Source organism: Pan troglodytes, chromosome 7 (assembly GCF_028858775.2).
Source record: "Pan troglodytes isolate AG18354 chromosome 7, NHGRI_mPanTro3-v2.0_pri, whole genome shotgun sequence".
Taxonomy (NCBI): domain Eukaryota; kingdom Metazoa; phylum Chordata; class Mammalia; order Primates; family Hominidae; genus Pan; species Pan troglodytes.
Genome location: NC_072405.2, coordinates 48,876,523 through 48,899,698, shown reverse-complemented (window position 1 = coordinate 48,899,698; position 23,176 = coordinate 48,876,523). Strand labels below are relative to the sequence as shown.

The 23,176-nt window shown below is 38.7% G+C and overlaps 1 protein-coding gene across 3 annotated transcripts in view; it reads left to right on the top strand.

Moving 5' to 3' along the window:
* The window catches only part of ZMAT4 (zinc finger matrin-type 4), a 380,296-nt gene that overhangs the window by 292,146 nt on the left and 64,974 nt on the right, over positions 1 to 23,176 (top strand). The window lies entirely within an intron of this gene.

The following is a 23,176-nucleotide window of genomic DNA, read 5'->3' as shown; positions in this document are numbered from 1 at the left end:
GGGTTTTACAAGTAAATTCTTATTGAAAGGGAGAAAATGGAGAGCCTTCAGGCAGTAGTCATCATGTTGCTATCCAGAGAAACATACTGCCAGCCCTCAGGATGCTCAAGGTGAAGTGGTGGAGTGCACCAGGGGACAATGGGTAGAGGGAGCCTGTTTTTGAGGTCTGGAGGCAATGAAGAAACTCCAGTGGATTGAAACAGTAGCTCATAGACCAATGCTGGTCTGAGAACTGATTTTCACTCATCTGCAAAGACACAAGTATAGACATCAAGAGTAATCATTCAGAGACTTTTTCCCATACTTTATAGAGTAATATTAATTCTGTTGAATCTGATGATAAAATTTGGGTCTTACATTTTATAAGCTTTTGTTTTTATTATATTTTCCTACTAATTTAATTTTTATAGAATTTTGCAAAAGTATGGTCTGCAATGTATTGAAAATTAAAAGTTGCTGATGACAGAAAATGGCAGATAGGAGGCAGGACTAACTTGCAGCTCCCACTCGGACCGACAAAGCAGTGTGTGGACACTCACATTGTGAACTTTCACTCCAAGAACTACCGCAGGAACATACCAGGAAAGCCAAGAGAATCCACAGACCCTTTGAAGGTAACAACTTGCCACCATGAGACAGCTGAAAAACTGTGAGTGCCTGAAGTGTGAAAGGGGGAAAGTCTGCCCCTGAACACACATCCTCACTGGGGAAACTGATGGTCCAGATCATGGGAGGATTTAATCTTACCTGGAGCTGAGACAAATTGAGAGAGCCGAGTGAAATATAGGGGTAAAGGAAGCAGCAGGAAGAACGCTGTGGGCACTCTCAGTCCCCAGGGAGGCCATTTCTGACTTTGTCTCACAGGGATCCTTGGGGAGGACTACCAGTGGAGCTGAGGAAGGACATCAGGGAGAAGGAAACTTCCAGCCGAACTCTGTAACAATTCTGACTGAACACGAAGTTTCCTGGACAGAATCTGGGGGATGGAGCAAAGATACCAGCACAAAAACCGTGGCAGGTGGGGAGGAATGAAACCTGAAAACCCCACCTGCTTTCTCAGCAGGGAGGCTTGTAGCATGGGACTTATTCTCAGCCCTGCTCACTGGCTGCCTGGAAATAAACTCAGTGCTGTTGGGAGGCCACAGTGGGAATGAGACTGGCCTTTCTGGCTGTGTGGAAGCTGAGTGAGGCCTGTCACTGCCAGCTTTCCCCCATTTTCCATTGACCTGGATGATGCAGCAGAGGCAGCCATATTTCCCCTAGGAACATAACTCCCATGGGCTTGAGAAACACACTTCATCTCCAACAGCAGCTACAGCAAGCCCTGCCCAAGAAGAGTCTGAGCTCAGACATGCCTAATCCTGCCCCCATCTGATGGTCTTTCTTTACCCTCCCTGATAGCCAAAGACAAAGGACATAATTTCTTGGGAACTTCATGGCCCTGCCCACTGCCTGAGAAACCCGAATACTTATCCAGACAACCCTAGGGCAAGCTTGTATCCTCCCTATACTACCTCCTGGCTGAAGGCCAACCAACATAAGACCAACACAATAAAAAAAATACAACCAAGGACCCCCACAAAATCCACTTCACTCCCCTGCTGCCTCCACTGGAGCAGGTGCTGGTATCCATGGCTGAGAGACCTGAAGAGAAATCACATCCCAGGACTCTGCAGACACACCCCAGTACTAGCCCAGAGCCCAGTAGCTCTGCTGGGTGACTAGATCTAGGAGAGAAATAACAATCACTGCAGTTTGGCTCTCAGAAAGTCACATCACTAGGGAAATGGGGAGAGCACCACATCAAGGGAGCACTCTGTGGGAAAAAAGAATCTGAATAGCACCCCTTGAACTGGAGATCTTCCCTCGGACATAGTCTACCCAAATGAGAAGGAACCAGAAAAACAATTCTGGTAATATGACTAAACAAGGTGCTTTAACACCCCCAAGAAATCACACTTGGCTTGGATCCAAGCCAAGAAAAAATCTCTGAATTGCCAGAAAAATGATTCAGAAGGTCAATTATTAAGATACTCAGGGAGGCACCAGAGAAAGGTGAATACCAAGTCAAAGAAATAATTTTAAAAAGGATACAAGATATAGGCCAGGCACTGTGGCTCATGCCTGTAATCCCAGTACTTTGGGAGGCTGAGTGGGCAGATCACGAGGTCAGGAGATCGAGACCATCCTGGCTAACACGGTGAAACCCCGTCTCACTGTGTATTTAAAAATACAAAAAATTAGCCAGGTGTGGCGGCGGGTGCCTGTAGTCCCAGCTACTTGAGAGGCTGAGGCAGGAGAATGGCGTGAACCCAGGAGGCGGAGCTTGCAGTGAGCCGAGATCGCGCCACTGCACTCCAGCCTGGGCAACAGAGTGAGACTCCATCTCCAAAAAAAAAAAAAAAAAGATACAAGATATGAAGAAAAAATCTTCAGAGAAATAGAAAGCATAAATAAAAAACAATCACACCTTCTGGAAATAAAGGACACAGTTGGAAAAATGTAAAATACACTGGAAACTCTCAACAATAGAATTGAACAAGTAGAAGAAAGAACTTCTGAGCTTGAAGACAAAGTTTTCAAATTAACCCAATCCAACAAAGACAAAAAAAAAAACAAATTTCACAAGACCTATAAAACAATAAAACAATAAAGGAAAAAAGTATTCAGGAAACAACTAGCATGATGAAGAGAATAGTACCTCTCATCTCAATACTAATGTTGAATGTAAATGGCTTAAATGCTCCACTAAAAAATACAGAATGGTGGAATGAGTAAGAATTCACCAACCAAGTATCCACTGTCTTCAAGAGACTAATCGAACACATAAGGACTCACATAAACTTAAGGTAAAGGGGTGGAAAAAGATATTCCATGCAAATGGACACCAAAAGTGACAGAAGTAGTTATTCTTATATCAGACAAAACAGACTTTAAAGCAAAAACAGTTTAAAAAGACAAAGAGGGACATTGTATAATGATAAAAGGACTAGTCCAACAGGAAAATATCACAATCCTTAATATGTATGCTATATATGCACCTAACACTGGAGCTCCTAAATCTACAAAACAATTACTACTAGATCTAAGAAATGAGATAGACAGCAACACAATAATAATGGGAAATTTCAATACTCCACTGACAGCACTTGACAGGTTATCAAGACAGAAAGTCAACAAAGAAACAGTGGATTTAAACTATACCCTAGAACAAATGGACTTAACAGATATTTACAGAACATTCTACCCAACAACTGTAGAATATATGTTCTGTTCATCAGCACATGGAACATTCTCCAAGATACACCATACAAGTCTAAATAAATTGAGGAAAATCAAAATTATAAGTACTCTCTCAGGCCACTGTGGAATAAAATTGGAAATTAATTCCAAAAGGAACTCTCAAAACCATACAAATACATGAAAATTAAATAGCCTGCTCCTGAATGATCATTGAGTTCACAGTGAAATCAAGATAAAAATTTAAAAAAATTTTAAACTGAGTGATAATAGTGACACAACATATCAAAACCTCTGGGATACAGCAAAAGTGGTGCTAAGAGGAAAGTTTCTAGCATTAAATGCCTACATCAAAAAGTCTGAAAGAGCACCAATAGACAATCTAAGGTCACACCTCAAGGAACTAGAGAAACAAGAACAAACCAAACCCAAACCCAGCAAAGAAAAGAAATAACAAAGGTCAGCACAGAACTAAATGAAATTGAAACAAACGGAAAACAATACAAAAGATAAATGAAACAAAAAGCTGGTTGTTTGAAAAGGCAAAATTGATAAAGCATTAGTAAGATTAACCAAGAAAATAAGAGAGAAGTTCCAAAGAAGCTTAATTAGAAACAAAACAGGAGATTCACAACTGATACCACAGAAATACAAAAGATTATTCAGGGCTACTATGAGCACATTTATGCATACAAATGTGCCCTCCTAGATTAAACAAGTAAGAAATTATACTCTGAACAGACCAATGACAAGCAGTGAGCCTGAAGTGGTAATAAACAAATTGCCAACAAAGATATGTCCAAGACCAGATGGATTCACAGCTGAATTCTATTAGACACGCATAGAAGAATTGATACCAATCTTATTGACACTACTCCAAAAGATAGAGAAGGAGGAAATCCTTTCTAAATCATTCTATGAGGCCAGTATCACCCTGATAGCAAAGCCAAGAAAGGACATAACAACAACAACAAAAACTACGGATTAATATCTCTGTTGAAAATAGATGCAAAAATCCTCAAAAAAATACTAGCAAACCAAATCCAACAGCATATCAAAAAAATTATCCACCATGATCAAGTGAGTTTCATACCTGGAATGCAGAGATGGTTTGACATATGCAAGCTAATAAATGTGATACAGCAGATAAACAGAAGTAAAAACAAAAATCATATGATCATCTCAATAGATACAGAAAAAGCATTTGACAAAAATCCAGCATCACTTTATGATCAAAACCCTCAGCAAAATCAGCATAGAAGGGACATACCTTAAGGTAATAAAAGTCATCCATGACAAACCCACAGCCAACATTATACTGAATGAGGAAAAGTTGAAAGCATTCTCCCTGGGAACTGGAACAAGACAAGGATGCCCACTTTCACCACTTCTATTTAATATAGTACTAGAAGTCCTAGCCAGAGCAGTGAGACAAGATAAAGAAATAAAGGGCAACCAAATTAGTAAAGAGGAAGTCAAACTGTCACTGTTCACTGACGATAGGATTGTATACCTAGAAAACCCTAAAGACTCATCCAAAAGCTCCTAGATCTGATAAATGAATTCAGTAAAGTTTCAGGATACAAAATCAATGTACACAAATCAGTAGCACTGCTATACGCCAAAAGCAACCAAGCTGAGAATCAAATCAATAACTCAATGCCTTTCAGAATAGCTGCAAAAAAATTAATTAAAATACTTAGAAATATACCTAATCAAGGAGATGAAAGACATCTACAAGGAAAACTACAAAACACTGCTGATTGAGAGGCCGAGGCGGGCAGATCACAAGATCAGGAGATTGAGACCATCCTGGCTAACACGGTGAAACCCCATCTCTACTAAAAATACAAAAAAATTAGCTGGGCATGGTGGCGGGCACCTGTAGTCCCAGCTACTCGGGAGGCTGAGGCAGGAGAATGGCGTGAACTCTGGAGGTGGAGCTAGCAGTGAGCCAAGATTGCACCACTGCACTCCAGCCTGGGCAACAGAGTGAGACTCCATCTCAAAACAAAACAAAACAAACAAATAAACAAACAAAACACTGCTGAAAGAAATTATAGACAACACAAACAAATGGAAACACCTATCCCATGCTCACGAATAGGTAGAATCAGTATTGTGAAAATGACATTACTGACAAAAGCAATCTACAAATTCAATGTAATTTCCTTCAAAATACCATCATCATTCTTCACAGAACTGGAAAAAGCAATCCTAAAACTCATACAGAACCAAAAAAAGAGTCCGCATAGCCAAAGCAAGACTAAGCAAAAAGAACAAATCTGGAGACATCACATTACCTGACTTCAAAGTATAATATAAGACTATGGTCACCAAAACAGAATGGTACTGGTGTAAAAATAGGCACATAGACCAATGGAACAGAATAGAGAACTCAGAAATAAAGCCAAATATTCACAGCCAACTGATCTTTGTCAAAGCAAACAAAAACATGAAGTGGGAAAAGGACACTCTATTCAACAAATGGTGCTGGGATAATTGGCAAGACATGTGTAGAAGAATAAAACTGGATCCTCAGCTCTCACAATTTTGTACTTGAGTAGTACAAAATTTCATTCAAGATGGATCAAAGACTTAAATCTAAGACCTGAAACCATAACAATTCTAGAAGATAACATGAGATAAACTCTTCCAGACATTGGCTTGGACAAAGAGTTCATGACCAAGAACCCAAAAGCAAATGTGACAAAAACAAAGATAAATGGATGGGACTTAATTAAACTAAAAACTTCTGCACAGCTAAAGAAATAATCAGCAGAGTAAACAGACAACCCACAGAGTGAGAGAAAATCTTCACACAGTATGCATCTGACGAAGGACTAATGTCCAGAATCTACAAGGAACTCAAACAAATCAGCAAAAAACAAAACAAAGCATAACAAAAACAAAAACACAAAAACCCCCAAATAATCCCATCATCAAAAAGTGGGCTAAGGACATAAATAGACAATTCTCAAAAGAAGACATAAAAATGGCCAAAAAACATATGAAAAATGCTCAACATCACTAATTATCAGGGAAATGCAAATCAAAACTACAAAGCAATATCACTTTACTCCTGTAAGAATGGCCATAATCAAAAAATTAAAAAAAAAATAGTGATTGGCATGGATGTGGTGAAAAGGGAACACTTTTACACCCTTTGGTGTGAATGTAAACTAATACAACCATTATGGAGCAACAGTGTGGAGATTCCTTAAAGAATTAAAAGTAGATCTACCATTTGATCCAGCCAGCATTCCCACTGCTTGGGAATCTACCCAGAGGAAAAGAAGTTATTATACGAAAAAGATTCTTGCACATGCATGTTTATAGTAGCGCAATTCACACTTGCAAAAATACGGAACTAGCCCAAGTGCCTATCAATCGAGTGGATAAAGAAAACGTGATATATATGTATACACACACATAATACTACTCAGCCATAAAAAAGAACAAAATAATGGCATTCGCAGCAACCTGGATGGAATTGCAGGCCATTATTCTAAGTGAAGTAATTCAGGAATGGAAAACCAAGCATCATACGTTCTCACTCCTAAGTGAGAGCTAGGCTATGAGGACACAAAGGCATAAGAATGATACAGTGTACTTTGGAGACTCAAGGGAAAGGGCAGAAGGGGGAGAAGGAGAATACACATTGGGTAGAGTGTACACTTATTGGGTGATGGGTGCACCAAAATTTCAGAAACCACCACTAAAGAATTTATTCATGTAACCAAAAACCACCTGTTCCCCAAAACCCTACTGAAAAAATTAAAAGTCAATAAAAACAAAAACATCTGTTGCCTGTACCAAAGATAAGATATTTTGAGAAGCATTGACAATGTAAGAGGAATAAAACACGACTTATAGGGTCCCTAGTCTCTCCCTCGCCTTCTACCTTTGCCTGCCTGCCTGCCTGCTTGCTTGCTTTCTTTCTTTCTTTCTTTCTTTCTTTCTTTCTTTCTTTCTTTCTTTCTTTCTTTTTCTCACTCCCCCTTCCCCTTTCTCCCTTTCTCTTTCTTTCTTTCTTTCTTTCTTTCTTTCTTTTCTTTCTTTCTTTCTCCTTCTTTCTTTCTTTCTCTTTCTTTCTTTCTTTCTTTTTTTCTTTCTTTCTTTCTTTCTTTCTGTCTTTCTTTCTTTCTTTCTTTCCTTTCTTCCTTCCTTCCTTCCTTTCCTCCTTCCTTCCTTCCTTCTTTTGGCTATCAGCCTCTTTACCTGTGAACTTTGAAGACCTTTTAAACCAAAATAAATCCCTTATTTCAAAAGATTATTTTGATGGTTATTAGTACCCTGGACTGCAGTTTCTGTTAAAGTGGAAAAAAAAATGCTGCCTAGGTCAAAATTACAAAGACACATACTGGACTTTCCCCTACCCTGTAAAATCCTGACCCTGTTTCCACTACCAGGAATCACCTGGTCTCCAGTGTTCCTGATGATGCATCAACTGAATAAAGTTTTTCATTTCTATTTGAATCCCTTACATTGTTTTCTTTCAACAGCTGAAAATATTCAAGCAATGGGGTGCTAAAAGTGAGTCTCATTTTCAAGTTGATGGGATGGAGGTGAGTCTTATACTGCTTGCTGTCAGTCTATGACATATGCCTGGCAGTTAAGAGTTCAGGTGTGGATGGAACAGCAGATGTTTTTCCTAACCCATTGGGATAGAGGGACAAAAGTTGCTTATTTTCTGCCCAGTGGGTTCCTATTAATTAAGAGAAGGATGCAGCAGCTTGCTAGTCTGTCTGTGGACAGCTGGGAAGGGATGGGGATGGCAGTGTGGGCTGACATGAGGAAATGAGTGCTTCTCCTGGACAAAGGCCCTGGTATCAGGACTAAGTCAGGAATCTGATCTGCATACTCATGGAGGAACTGGAGTTTGGCACTCTAGACCCTTGGAGCCCTTCAGAAGGCCTGTTATTAGGACTGTGACACCCTAGCAAGATCAGATTATAGCAAGTGTGACTCACTGCTCTGTCCTGGGGCATAGAATTAGAACGTCCTCACTTCCTCTTCTTGAGATTAGGACAGCCCAGAGACTGTCAAAGGCGAGGCTGAGCATGTGGTGAAGGGAAGGTGGGCTCAGCAGAGAAGGAGTAAGAAGGCTATGTGGGCTGGAACCCAGGCAGGAGCCTGCCCACACCCTGTATGAAGTGGTGTAGGAATGCTTTAGTTTGCCCATTTTTATCTTGGTACAGTCAGCATGGCTCATGCCAGAATGGAGGTCAGAATAACAGAATATCTGAATGCAAGAGATATTTTGCTTTGCTTATCTGCTGACTTTTGTCCTGGGAGGAATAATGGGTGTTGGAGACGTTGCAGATTGGGATATCCAGTTTATGGAAGTAAAGCAAAAACAAACAAACAAAAACAAACAAACAAACAAAAAAACACCTTTCTCCGTCCTCTGCAGTCCAGTAAATAGCCCCAATACATGTATACACACACATGTTTAATTAAACAGCCATTTAGTGAGCCGCACAGGGAGCAGCGCTCTTGCAGGTGGGGTTAGATAGAAAGATGCCTGTCTTGAGATGGCATTGTTGCTTTGAAGCAGTTTTTAGTTCGAACAGGGACATGCAAGCATGGCAACACATGAGACTGTGCTAGCTCGAGTAGATCAGGACCAAGGGGAGTCCCACACTCTGCTTGATGAAAGGAGATAATCAGTCTAAGGAACCCAAAGGGTGACTCAGGCACTGTGCGTGGTAAGGAAAGATAACAGAAGGGACCGGTGCTGGGAACCGAGGACTCACTGGGAGGAGGGGTGGGGGCCCCCCTATGCCTCCCACCACTCTCCTTACACAGCATATGTTCAGGCAGACCCCTCCCTCGTGTGTCTCCCATCCAGATGTCTTCAGCCCACTCTCCCACCTGCCTTTAGGCATAGCCCTGGGGGAGAAAGCCACACGTAGGACAGCAAGGCCATCTGCTTCCGCAGCTCTTGTTAAACTTTAGCTGTCAGGTTGAAGGGAAGCTGACATTTCCTTAAGATGGTATTTCATCAGGTAATGTGTTCCTCTATTTTTACCAAAGGGAGGAGAAACTTAACTTTTCATGGAGAAGACCCCTTAAATACTAAAAAACCCCTTCTTTGGTCAAGTTTTCCAATTTTACCTGGGAAATATAGCTCTTCAACTTTCTGGAAGTCAGTATGGAAAAACGTTTATGTCTACACACACACACACACATATATATACACACACATATATATGTGTTGTGTATACATATGTATGTGTGTGTACATATGTGTGATGTATTTGACAATGAGATTCCTACTAATTAACCTAAATTATAGATCAAAATTGAATACCTACTATGTGTCAGATCCTATGTTGGAACTATATAAATGAATCAGACATTTCTTATTCCCCAGGGGCCTATAACCAAGTAGTATAGGAGGGCAGAGTGTTAGATGACTAAAGTGTAATGAGGAAAACAGAGAGATGGAGGAGAGAGAAATTACAATAAGGGAATGTGTAGTACCTTAAGATTTCAATTGTGAAGTATTTTAGAATAGAGGTCAATGTCAGACATTAGACTAAAGGTCAATGTCAGGCATTTAAGAGTTCAGAAAATCTTATATTTAAAACTTATGATTGATTTGTCTGTGTCTATTTCTCTTATTGAATTAACTATTTTGCAGTCAAACTCCTCCTCCACCACCCCAAATTGTAATAATTCATTAAATAGCAGACATTCGTACTGGCTGATCAGGAAAACCCCGTAACAATCCAAATCTATGGTGATAACTATATCTAAAAACTGCATTTGGAACATTAAGGAAGTACTTTCTAGCTGTTGGGACTTTATCTCATTGAATTCTAGGACTAATATTTTATTTATTTTCTTATGCATGTTGACATAGAATTCCAAAATAAATTCATTATACCCTTTAAAAATATACATTGTGCAACGTATGTTTATTGCAGCACTATTCACAAGAGCAAAGACTTGGAACCAACCCAAATACCCATCAATGATAGATTGGATAAAGAAAATATGGCACACATACACCATGGAATACTATGCAGCTATATAAAAAGAAGGAGATCATGTCCTTTGCAGGGAAATGGATGAAACTGGAAACCATCATTCTCAGCAAACTAACACAGGAACAGAAGACCAAACACCACATGTTCTCACTCATAAGTGACAGTTGAACAATGAGAATACAGGGACACAGGGTGGGGAACAACACACACTGGGGCCTGTCAGGGGGTGGGGGTGAGGGAAGCGAGAGCATTAGGACAAATATCTAATGCATGTGGGGCTTAAACCTAGATGGTGGATTGATAGGTGCAGTAAACCACCATGGCATATGCATACCTATGTAACAAACCTGCACATTCTGCACATGTATCCTGGAACTTAAAGTAAAAAGCAAACAAACAAACAAAATATATATATACACATTGTGCATTACTTTCATGTTCAAAGAAAGCATATCACTCACATATTGACGTATGAAAAAGAAACATTAAATTAAATGTGCTCTTTTTTCTGAATTGTGGTATAATCCTATAAAACAAAATTCAGGGAGCTTTAAAAATGCACATAGTCTTTGCCCCTTCAAACATCCCCTTTTGGAAAAGGCATATTACTGTCTTGATGGGATGAAGAGACACATTATAGTTACTCTTAAATGTTCCTCTCTCATCCATAAGCATTGGTTTTAAATTGTCATGAAATTCAAATAATAGCTTGATAAATTTTTCCATCCAGGTTAAAGAAAAAGAATCATTTGGATACTTCTCTAAAGATTAAACATTCCTTCAGAGTTCAATTTATCCACATTACCTTTTAATGTTTATTCATTTCATTTGTTCATCTATTCATCCATGAAAACATTTTTTGAGCACCTATATGTATCAAGCACTCCTCTGAACTCAGAGATATGAGTTACCAAAAGACAAAAGAAAAATCTGCCTTTTGAATGTTAGATTCAATGCAGCATTTCAGAAAAAAATTAAAAAGTAAAATATGTAATATATTACCTATTGCTAAATGCTGTGGAGAAGGATAAGATAAAACAGGGCCTGGGGTTGAGATTTGCAGTTTAGCTGGAGCACTCAAGAAAGACTTCACAAAGGTGACATTCGAAGGAAGCCCAGAAGGAGCTGAGGGTGACCCCCGCACAGATCCAGGATCAGACAGGGGAAGCAGCAAGCCCAGGCCCAATTTTCCAATCTGAGTTATTGCAACTGGCCTGCACACCAGTCTCTCTCCTTCTGCTTTTTCACCTCCACTAGACAATTATCAACACAAGAGTTAGATTAATCCTATTCATAATATTCCAGTCCAATGACTCTGATCAAAAGCCAAAGTCATCAAGTGGCCTGCAAGTCCTCACATTGTCTTGACCTTTCGTGTTGAGTGTATACATGCACTAAATTCTCCTTATTCATAGTAGTTATCTTCTATAGTCATCTTGCCCTGAGACACTGAATAAGCCAATACTGAAAACATTGCTCCTACAAGAAATATGTACATCTATTTATCCATCCATCCATCCATCCCCATATCTCACATAGATTATAACCTTAATTCCTAAAAACAACTCATTCTGGATTTTCTTTACTTACAAAAGAGGAAATGAGGCTCGGAAGCCATAAGTGAGTTTCCTGGAGCCACCTTATTAGCAGGAGCGGGAGTTGAGATTCAAATCCCAGTCAACTGGCCCCAGAGCTAGAACTCCATGCACTGCCCTATGCTGTGCCTATGGCCTTCATCCTCTCTGTGGGAGAGTTGGAACAGGGAGACGGAGGTTGTCTCATTCAGCCTCAGCGGGCTACTTGCACATGGGCTACTCTATTGATTTGGGGGTTACAAATACATTTTAGCAAGTAGACAAATTCACAAATATGAATCTGTAGATAATAGTGAGGACTGAATGAATATAGACATATACAGTCATGCACCACATAACAAGGTTTTGTCAACAACGAATCACATATATGATGGTGTTCTCACAAAATTATAATGGAGCTGAAAAATTCCTGTCACCTAGTGATGTCCTGATGATCCTGACCTCATGTAGGCCGAGGCTGATGTGCGTGTTTATGTCCTCATTTTTCACACAAAAAAGTTTATAAATTTTTTAAAAATCAAAAATTTCAAAAATAGAAAATCTTATAGAATAAGAATATAAAGAAATAAAATGTTTTTGTACAGCTGTGCAATGCATTTGTGTTTTAAGCTGTTATTACAAGAGTCAAAAAATAAAGTTTATGAAGAAAATTAAAGTAAGCTAAAGTTGATTTATTATTGAAGAAAAAATAGTTTTTATAAATTTAGCGTAGCCTAAGCATACAGTGTTTATAAAGTCTGCAGTAGTGTACAGTGATGTCCTAGGCCTTCCCATTCACTCATCACTCACTTACTGACTCACCCAGAGCAACTTCTAGACCTGCAAGCTTCAATTACAGTAGGTGCCCCATACAATGTACTATTTCTTATCTTATATTGTGGGTTTTTTTTTGGTTTTTTTTGGTTTTTTTTTTGAGACAGAATTTTGGTCTTGTCGCCCAGACTGGACTGCAATGGCACAATCTTGGCTCACTGCAACACTGCAACCTCCCCCTCCTGGGTTCAAGTGATTCTCCTGCCTCAACCTCCTTAGTAGCTGGGATTACAGGCGCCCACCACCATGCCTGGCTAATTTTTGTATTTTTAGTAGAGACGGGTTTCACCATGTTGGCCAGGCTGGTCTTGAACTCCTGACCTTAGGTGATCTGCCTGCCTCGGCCTCCCAAAGTGCTGGGATTACAGGAGTGAGCCACCGTGCCCAGCCTTACATTGTGGTTTTATAGTACTTTTTACATAAATACTTACCACTCACTCACTGACTCACCCTAAGCAACTTCCAGTCTTGTAAGCTCCATTCATGAGAAGTGCCCTATACAAGTGTACCATTCTTATTTTTATGCTATATTTTTACTGTACCTTTTCTGTGCTTAGGTATGTTTAGATACACAAATACTTACCATTGCGTAATAATGGCCTACAGAATTCACTACAGTAGCATCTGTATAGGTTTGTAGCCTAAGAGCAATAGGCCATACCTTATAGCCTAAGTGTGTAGGTAAGCTATACCATGTAGGTTTATGTAAGTACACTCTGATGTTCACACAACAAAATTCCCTTATCATGCATTTCTCAGAACATATCCCTATCATAAAGCAACATATCACTGTGTGGTGTGTATACATATATACACACATATATATGTGTGTGTGTGTGTGTTTGTATACATTTATACACGTGTGTGTATGTATGTGTGTATACTTTTTCTATTTGGGTGCTTCAAAGTCTACTGGGAGATCAGTCTGAACAGTTGGAAAGGTATTGCTACTCTCCCCAAAGCCACTGCCTCCTCAGAGTTCAAAACAACCCTAGAGCACAAATGGCATTGTTCGCAGAGGTTGTTGATAGAAAGGAAAAGCAAGGCTTCAGATGGATCCTGGAGTGCTCTCCTTAAAAATAAAAAACGTGCAATTACACGATTTTCAATATATCCTTTGCTTTTTCTTTTTATCTGGTTTATGAACTTAACTAATTACCCATTTAATAACCTCAATCACTCAATTTAAAACAAAGCAGGGAAAATATATTGAGATCCACTGTGTCAACAGCTTTCTTAGAAGATGTTCGTGTAATGTTGTATCTTCCATGTTTTCAAAAAATGTTTAAGAACGAAGACTCGAGATAATTTTCCATTCAAATATATGCCAAGAAAATATAGGATGATTAGTATATAAGGAAGCATTTGACCTGTCAAAAAAGATGGGTATAAATAGCATCTGTAGAGAAGGCAGCCTGCCAGAATAATTTGAACATGCCTGAGGATGCCAAAAATGAGTGTTCCTTCCAGAATATTAAATTGTTACAAAATGTCCCACTCACGAGTTAGGTCTTTATTTTTGTCCAAAGCAAAGAACCATCCTGATTAAAAATAATCATAGTTTACACTGATTGAGCTGTTTGGGCTTTTTCAAAGTTGTTTGCCTATATTAACTCATTTAATTTTCATATTAACTCTTTGAGTAGGTACAATTATTATCTCCATTTTAGGAAACAGAGACACATAAAGGTTACAAACACATATAGAATGAAAAAGGAGAAATTAGGGAGCTCCTCTCAATGAAAATGATCTGTAGGTATGTTATTCCTTCATTTCTTCTGTCTCTTCAGGCCTCAATATATTTGGAAATTTTTGAGTTAGAGTCATTTCTAGGCTTTATAGAATGTTTTCGTTTTCTACATATCAACACTTTCTCTTATCTATAATTTGTGAGTTCTGTTATTCTCTGTTACCTTGTAAATCAAATGAGGTCAGGTATGTTTCTATAAATAGATAAGGCCACTGAGATAACTGTATTAAACTGGGAGGCCCCCTGTCATGTGTCCCACAGAAAATCTTCCATGAAAGTGGCAGTGGGGCTGTCAGGTGTCAGGGTGTCAGTGTCAGGCTGGTGGAGGGGAAAGGAGAAGCAAGCAGCCATCTGGCTTTGGTGCCTCGGGGGCCACTGTCTATGAAACTCTCTCCAACCTAACTGGCCACACCTGAAATTTCATCTTTAAAGGTGTTTTCTTCTGGTGTTGAAGACTTTCTCATTTAAAAGGCCAATACTGCAGGGATGCAGCAGACAACCAGGACTTAACCCAACATTTGGCAGTCTGGCTGCTGAAAAAAGATAAAGACCTGCTGTAAGCGATGTGTCTCCAAGCAGGGGAGAATGAAGATCTAAGAGCTAGAAGGACACCGAAGATTAGACGCAGGTACCCAACAGCTGGCTTGTATGTGAATGGCAGAGAGGGTAAGAGAGAAAGAGTGTAATCTGGTTTTAATAAAACATGTTAACAGGAGATATTGACAATTAGCATCTTCTTTTAACGACTCAACGTCGAGTCCTGGTTGAGTCTGGAAAATCACCACCAATGCTGCATCCACTTCCCTGGGCCCTTTCATTGGCCAGGTGGCAGGTAAAGCTCTAAAGTGGAGGTTGGTGAAGACACATTAGGACTTTCAGCTGATGTAGCTAAAAGGCAAGTATCACAATCCTTCGACAGTTGTCACCTATCACTATTGATGCTTACTCAGGGAAATCATAGAGGCCAACAATCCCCAACATTTGGGAAGAAATGAGAAATAGCCTGGAAGAGATGCCACTGCAAAGCAGAGGGAAGGGAAGAAGCGTGCCTCTAGACTTGTTCATTGTGCCCTGCATACATACCGCTTTCTACCACCCCAGATAGTAACAAGCAACTGTTTGAGCTTTAATCCAACCCACTGTGTATCTTGATACCATAATCCACAAATCCATGTTAGAAGCCCAATCCACTTCAGGCATAAAGGAAGCTGAATTAACAATTGTGTTCTAGAAAAACGAATTTTATGAAAACACTGTACATAAAAAATTGCCCTGCTGTGTTAGTGCTTCCCTATATCCGACGAGATCTATGGCACCGGCATGGGAAGGAAAGAAAAAACACATTTCGTATCTATGAATTTTCATTTGCATCACATCAAAACCCAGACCAACAAAAAGATATTTCTCCCATGTATTGTTATTTAATATGTGGTTAAAAGTCACTTTGAGTACACTTCAAAGGAATAGATTGCTTCAGAGTAGATCTATTTATTTATGTTTTCTTAACGTTCAATTCAGAGCACAAAAAAACAAAACAAAAAAACAGCTTAATTCCTTAGGTTTCTTGCAGTTTGCCATAGTGACCATCTCCAAGACCAAAATCAAGGTTGTCTGAAGATGATTTGCTCAAATGTTAAAATCTATCATCTTCCCTCTGCTGTATAGAATACATCTAAACCATCTTCCAATAAACAAGCTCTTTAAATATTTAGAATGATCTACTGTGTCCCATCTGAATCTTCACTGTAGGGTGAGAATTTTCCAGCCCTTTCTTGGGTCAGGCATCCAACATGGCTAAAATTGTCTTTTAATGACTGAGAATAAATTTATTCCCTAGCTTTAGATTTCGTTTGTTTGGAAACAACTTTTGAAGATGCAAAGCCATTTGCTTCCCAATTAAATTTTCAAAGCTTTGCATATATACTATTTAAATAGAGAAAGAATTGTTTTAGAAATTGTGTGTTCTTTGTTTAATCGACTGTTTGGTACCCTGCAGTCTATGCCTGCAGGCAGTGAGATGAATTCAGAAGGCTAAACATTTAAACATCCTGTACTTTGGAATGACAGTAGTATGGAGTAATAGAGTAATACAGGCTCTTTAACTAGGGCTGTGTCAAACCCTGATATTGGTGAGTTTTCTTAGATTGAACTCAGAGGGAAGAGCTGTTTTCACTGTGCAAGTGTAAGATTGGATGTGCCCCCATTCCTAATATTATCCTTATGGGAATGGCATGGCAAACTGTTGTGATTTCCCAATGGGTTTGTCCCTGAGGTTCCTTACTTGGGACACCCTAAGAGCTGTGCTTAAAATTTGATGGGAAACTAACTGATGTTCCACACCCCTACCCCCCATTTCAACTAGAGCAGCCATGCTTCATCTATTTCACATAACAGTTTCAAAATTAGGTGTTTTAAAACAAACAAACAAAAGAAACAGGGTTCTTCTATTTTCCCTCCCTCTATTTTTTTTCCATAAAAGACCTAGTGCAGTAATTAAGGTAATTAATTTTGAAATAGGAAATAAATATTTTCAGATCTGGCTTTTCTGCTTACTAGTTCTGACTTTAATGTCTTTGAACCATGGTTTTCTCATCTGTAAAAAGAGCTCATAGTATTCGTAAGGTGGTTTTGAGGATTAACTGTGATAATAACAACCCTTTCATCCTCTTAGGAAAGCTTTCTTCTCTTGGCTTCCTTGATACCACCAAATTCCATACCAGGGTTTGATGAGAAGAATAAACCACTACGAATGATACAGAATAAGACCTTTATGATAAGGATTAGACCTCATGCAATTATGGGAGCTGGTGAGGCAGTCTTTGTAAGGCTGTTTTTTCTGCATCTTTTGATGGGCCTGCTAGAAGAATAAGGGAGGTGAGGCAGGAAGGAGCAAAGAGAAATGGTACTGGGGTGGGGAGGGGGAAACTGGAGCCCAGGAGGACAAACTGGAGGCTGTGACTCTGTCTTAGTGTCCCCAGCCTCAGTCACATGAGTGACCGACCTGCAGGATAGATTGGGTCCTTGCACCTGGTTCCTGCACACACATCTGGCCCAGGATTCAGCAACCTTGAGGGTGGAGATGCAGTGGGAGCTGGAGGTACCTATGGGCTTGGCCTTGCCCCATGCATGAAGGTGAGACAGCAGATTAGCAATGATTCCACACCAAGTGTCACTGTACTAACTGCTCTTTCACACTCTGGAACTTCCTTCTCTTTACCTACACCACCTTCATACATGATCTGACCATCCCTGTGGTTTTAGATGCCACCTAAGTGTTAATGACTCCCTGGTCCACCAGCACCTTCCTTGCCCTGAATTTTCTACAATATATGTCGATAGGCTGGAGCTTGAAAGACACAGATATGAAGAGTCAGCCACTAGCACCCCACCCCTCACCGCAAACAGATGAGGCTAATAGATGATAGAAACCTCTCCCTATCAGCTGGGGTGAAGCCTCATAGTGTTTTCAGAGCACTCTAGACAGTTACTACCAGCCAATCATAATTGACACATGAGCTGAATTATATTTGCTATCCCTAGAGGAATAGGTAGAACTCATTGAGATGGAACCTAATGGGGACAAACGTTAATATCTAAGTAATCAAGCAGAAAGAGAAAATAAAGATGTGGCTTAGCAGAAATGTGTGTAGAAAAGTCTTAAGGGAATTGATCGATAGCAGGTTCAATATTACTATTGATTTGTGTCTCAAGGCTCACACACACACACACTTATACTGAAAGCTTTAAAAGTATTGATAGAAGTAATAGTGTACAAGATCTGTGACTGTCCTTCTCTACTTTGCACTGATGAGACCATAGTAGGGACTTGGCCCTCAGTTTGACAGTTGTAGTTTAAGAAAATTATCAACAAAGAGGACGTGCCGTCTAAAATGGCCTGGAGGTGATGCAGGAAGCTTGAATGCATCTTCCAATGAGAACACTGTAAAAGAGCCGTTTGACTTTCAGCCTGGTAAACAAAACCTTAGGGGAGATGATAACTCTCAAGTATTTGATGTATTTAAAGAGATGAGAATACACTTATGCTAGGGACCCACACAATGCAGAATTTAGGCCAGTGGATAGAATTCAGCTGTATTTAAGAAAGTATTTAGGCCAGATATGGTGGCTCACATCTGTAATCCCAGCACTTTGGGAGGCTAAGGTGGAAGGATTGCTTGAGCCCAGGAGTTTGAGACCTGCCTGGACAACAAAGAAAGACTCTGTTTCAACAAAAATAAAAAATAAAAAAAAATTAGCAAGGCATGGTAGTGCATGCCTGTGGTCCCAGCAGAATACTAAGGAGGCTGAGGGAGGAGTCATGCTTGAGCCCTGGAGTTCGAGGCTGCGGTGAACTACAATCATGCCACTGTATTCTATCCTGGGTGCAGAGCAAGTCCTCATCTAAAAAGGAAGGGAAGGAAGGAAGGGAGGGAGGGAGGGAGGGAGGGAGGAAGAGGGGAAGAGAAGGGAAGGGGAAGGGGAAGGGGAAGGGAGAGAGAGGAGGAAAGGAAAGAAAGAAGAAAGGAAGGGAAGGAAATAAAAAAGAAAGGAAAGAAAGAAAGGAAAGGAAAGGAAGAAGGAAGAAGGAAGGAAGGTCTCTAAGTGTAAGATGTTTCATGGCACCAATGGTATTAGCGCAGTTACAAAAATCAATTCTGCTTGTCAACGATTTAACAAATTCCTACAAACCCTATGGAGTTCGGAGGGACCAATGGTTTCTTCAATCCTTTAAGCTTTAAAAATATATAGATTTCTAGGTACCAATGTAGATTTACTGAATCATAATCATCTAGGATAAGGCTGGAATTTGTGTTTTTAACAACTCCTACATGATTCTCACTTGTCAGGTGGGCAGATATGAGAATACCGGACCAGATGATATTGAAAGAGCTTTTCATACTTCCTTGATTCTACTTCTAGTCCATGTCATAGGAGGCAATATTCACAGTGGGAGGAGTATAGACTCTACAGCCAGAATGTGTGGGTTCAAAACCCAACTCTGTCTGCCACTAGCTAGATGGTTTTGAGTAAGTCTGCATACCTCAGTTTCCTCTCTGTTAAATCGGTATAACAATAGTATCTACCCCCAGAGTGTTGCAAAGAGTAAATGAGTAAATGGGAAAATGGGTAAAGTAAGCACATCCGTGCTTATATATGGCATATATCAGTATTAGCTATTTTCCTTCTGCTCAAAGATGACAAATCCATGTACAAGACAGTTTGATTAATGGATGTATCAGAAGTGGAAAAGAAAGAAATTACTCAAAAACAAAGACCTTATTGTTTCTACCTTTGTATTATTAGTCATCTTTCAAAATAGTTCCAGCTTTAGTGAACATTATAATGCAGATCATACGTAAATATTTCTTTGAGTGTTACGATCGATTCTTGTGTTGATGGGCATTGGGGTTGTTTTGAGGTTTTGGCTATTGTGAATAAAGTTGCTAGAAACGTTCTTGTAAAAATCTTTTTTTAACACTAAGTATTTGCTCCTTTTAGGTAAATATCTAGGAGTAGAATTTCTACTGCTAGACATTTCTTGTCATAAGGTAGATATATGTTTAACTTTATTAAGTACTATCAATCCATTTTCCAAATTATTTGTTCCATTTTGCAATCCCCTCAAGAATGTGTCAAATTCTAGTTGTTCCATATGGTCATTTACATCTGGTATTGTTTTAATTTGATGTTAGCATTCATGGTGGGTGTGCAATAGTATTTAATTGTTCTTTTAATTTGTATTTTCCTGATGACACATGATGTTGAGCACCTTTTCATGTGCTTATTGGTCATTTCTATGTCTTCTTTTATGATACATGTAATATATGATTTTGCCCTTTAAAAAAATTAGATTGTATTTTTATTATTGAGTTGTAGGAGTTAATTATATATTCTGGATACAAGTTCTGTATCAGATACATGTGTTACAAATATTTTTCCCCCGGCACTGTCTTATCTTTTTGTTTTCCTGATGGTCTCTTTTACAGACAGAAGCTTTTGCTTTTTATAAAATCTAATTTGTCACTTTGTAAGAGTCAATACTTTTTGTTTCCTAAGAAATCTGTGCCTGTTCTAATTTCATGAAGATATTATTTTATATTTTTCTAGAAGATATTTCTTGTTTTTATGTTTTTATAGTTTTGGTTTTTACATTTAAATATATAGTCAATGTTATTATTGATGTGCATTGGAAGGCATTCTTAAGCTTTGTTATTGGCTAAATTGTATTTAGAACTATTAGGTTCTCCTGATGAATTTCTTCTTTTATCATTATAAAATATTTTCTTAATCTCTGGTAAAAACATCTTGTCATGACATCTATTTTGTCTAATATTAATACAGACACTTCTACTTTCTTAAACTTATTTTCATAGGATGTCTTTTTCTATCCTTTTACTTTCAACCTATAAGTGTTTGAAGTGCATCCTTTGAATTCAGTGTATATTTGATCTTCCTTTTTGTCTAGTCTGATAGTTTTGGCCTTTTGACTATTTAATTCATTTATATGTAATGTGATTATTAATATGGTTGACTTTAGCTCCATAATTTTGCTATCTGTTTTCTATTTGTTTCTTCCATTTTCTGTTTTGCTATTCCTTCTTTTCTGCCTTATTTTGGCTTAATCTAATACTTTTTATTATTCCATTTTATTTTCTCTATATTTTTTAGCTTTCTTTCTTTGTATTTGCTTATTTGTTGCTCTAAGAGATTACAGTATACAACCTTAAATTATCACTGCTCCATTTCATATAAAATATAATAGTCTTTCAACAATATTGTTCTACTCCGAGCCATTCTTGAGCTGCTGTTGTCATAGATTTTACATGCCTGTACATTATAAACAGCATAATACACAATACAGTGTTTTAATTTTTGCTTAAATTGTTTGCTTCTTTCAAATAAATCAAGAGGAATTTTAAAAGATAGATACCCACATATTAATAATTTCTGAGATTTTTCTTTTTTTTCCCCATAGTCTGAGTGTGGTTGCATTTCCCCTCCACCAGAAGACCTCTATATAGCATTTCTGTAGTACTGGTTTGCTGACAAACTATTCATTTTATTTTTGTTCATTGAGAATATTCTTAGCCTACCTTCAATTTTGACAGAAATTTTTGCTAGAAATAGAATTCTGAGTGAACAGGTGTTTTCTGTTTGTTTTTCCTTTTTTTTTTTTTTCTTTTATCACTTTTTGTTCCTTGAGCAGTTCAGGCCCATTTCCACTCTGGGCCTCTATGCTTGCTGCTTGCTACCCCTGGATAGCTCTTTACCCTCCTCTTCACGTCTCAGGCTAATCAGCATTGTCTGGTTCCATTTCACACTTCTCCGAGAACTCTGTTGACCATACTATCCCAAATCACTCTTCTTCCCACTTACTTTCTCCCTCATGATCCTGCTTATATCCTGTGCAACACTTTCACAACCTTTAATTATATTTTTTAATTTGTTTACTTGTTTCTTGTCTTTTTCCCTGATTAGCTCTATAAGAAAATGTACTCTGTCTTATTCTCTCCCATATTCATAGCATTCAGCAAAATATCTCACACAGTAATAAAGGCTCAATGATATGTCTCTAACGTAGAATGGATACAATTGAAGTCATAGGGACTTCTAGCTTTGCTAGACTTGAAAAGACATATTGAGTAGTCATGTGCTGCTGAAGTCTCCAGGACCATATGTTTAACAAACACTGTGCTAGGAAATATAAATACAAAAGTGATGCATCTTCAAGGAGCTTTTCCAGATCCTCTGAGTTAGAAACAATCTCCTCTCCTCTAGCTCCTATAACATTTCACTTCATCCTCATTGTAATACTTTTAATGGTCTATCTTGAACTGTTGCTACTTCTATATCTGTTTTCTGTCTCCAACTGGATTGTCTGACAGGTCCTTGCAGGTAGGAACTATGTTTTTCTAACACATATTAGGCAATCCTGCAGAAATAGCCTTTAGGTCGGCAGAAATTTTAGGATACTCTTAATATGGTGTTGCGCTGAAAATGAATTGAACAAGGAAGTTAGCATTTTTTGGTTTAATAAGATGTTCTGGTTCTCTAAGGAAAAGAAGACTCATATAATACCAAAGTAATTAGGATTTCAACTGTGCATTAATAAAGCACAGTTCCCACCAAGGACACTGTGTCATGCGTGGGGGAGGACTCCTCTGCCCCTTCTCTGTCTTTGTTCTTGTTTATATGCACTGCCTTTCCAATTTATAATCCCTGTAGTTTGCATCGCAATAAAGTGCCAAATATTTCCTGCCCACGCCTCTGGCTGCAGAGCGTGAGAACTGTTATGGAAAGCAACAGATCAGAATATGTTTTAGATTTGTTGGAGTTCTTAAAAATGCCCATTTTTAAACATAAATATTTATGCCTATTGCAAGCTGAACCTCTATTTGTTATGAGAACTTTGATTAGCCTGTAGCCTGAAGAAGACCCATATAAATAGTAGTTAATATTTATTATGACAAGATTAATGGAGAACTCTGGAAGGAATAAACCCTGAAGTTGGTTTTAGTATTCTGATTCCATGCATAGAAGAGGAGAATGGGTCAGACCTGGATAAGCATTTAAAAACTCACACACTGGTAGTGATAAGTTATAGCCTCTGGGTTTGGGGACCGTAGTAATCTTACTGAATCATGAATCCCTGTGAAATGGAAAGTCAGTATAACTATAGCACTTTTTTATGGAACAGCTTTTTTTTAAAGGTCCAGTATTGTTCTGACAAATTTAAGTTCCCAAAAGGAGTATGATTTTTATGGGAGTATTCTTTGTAA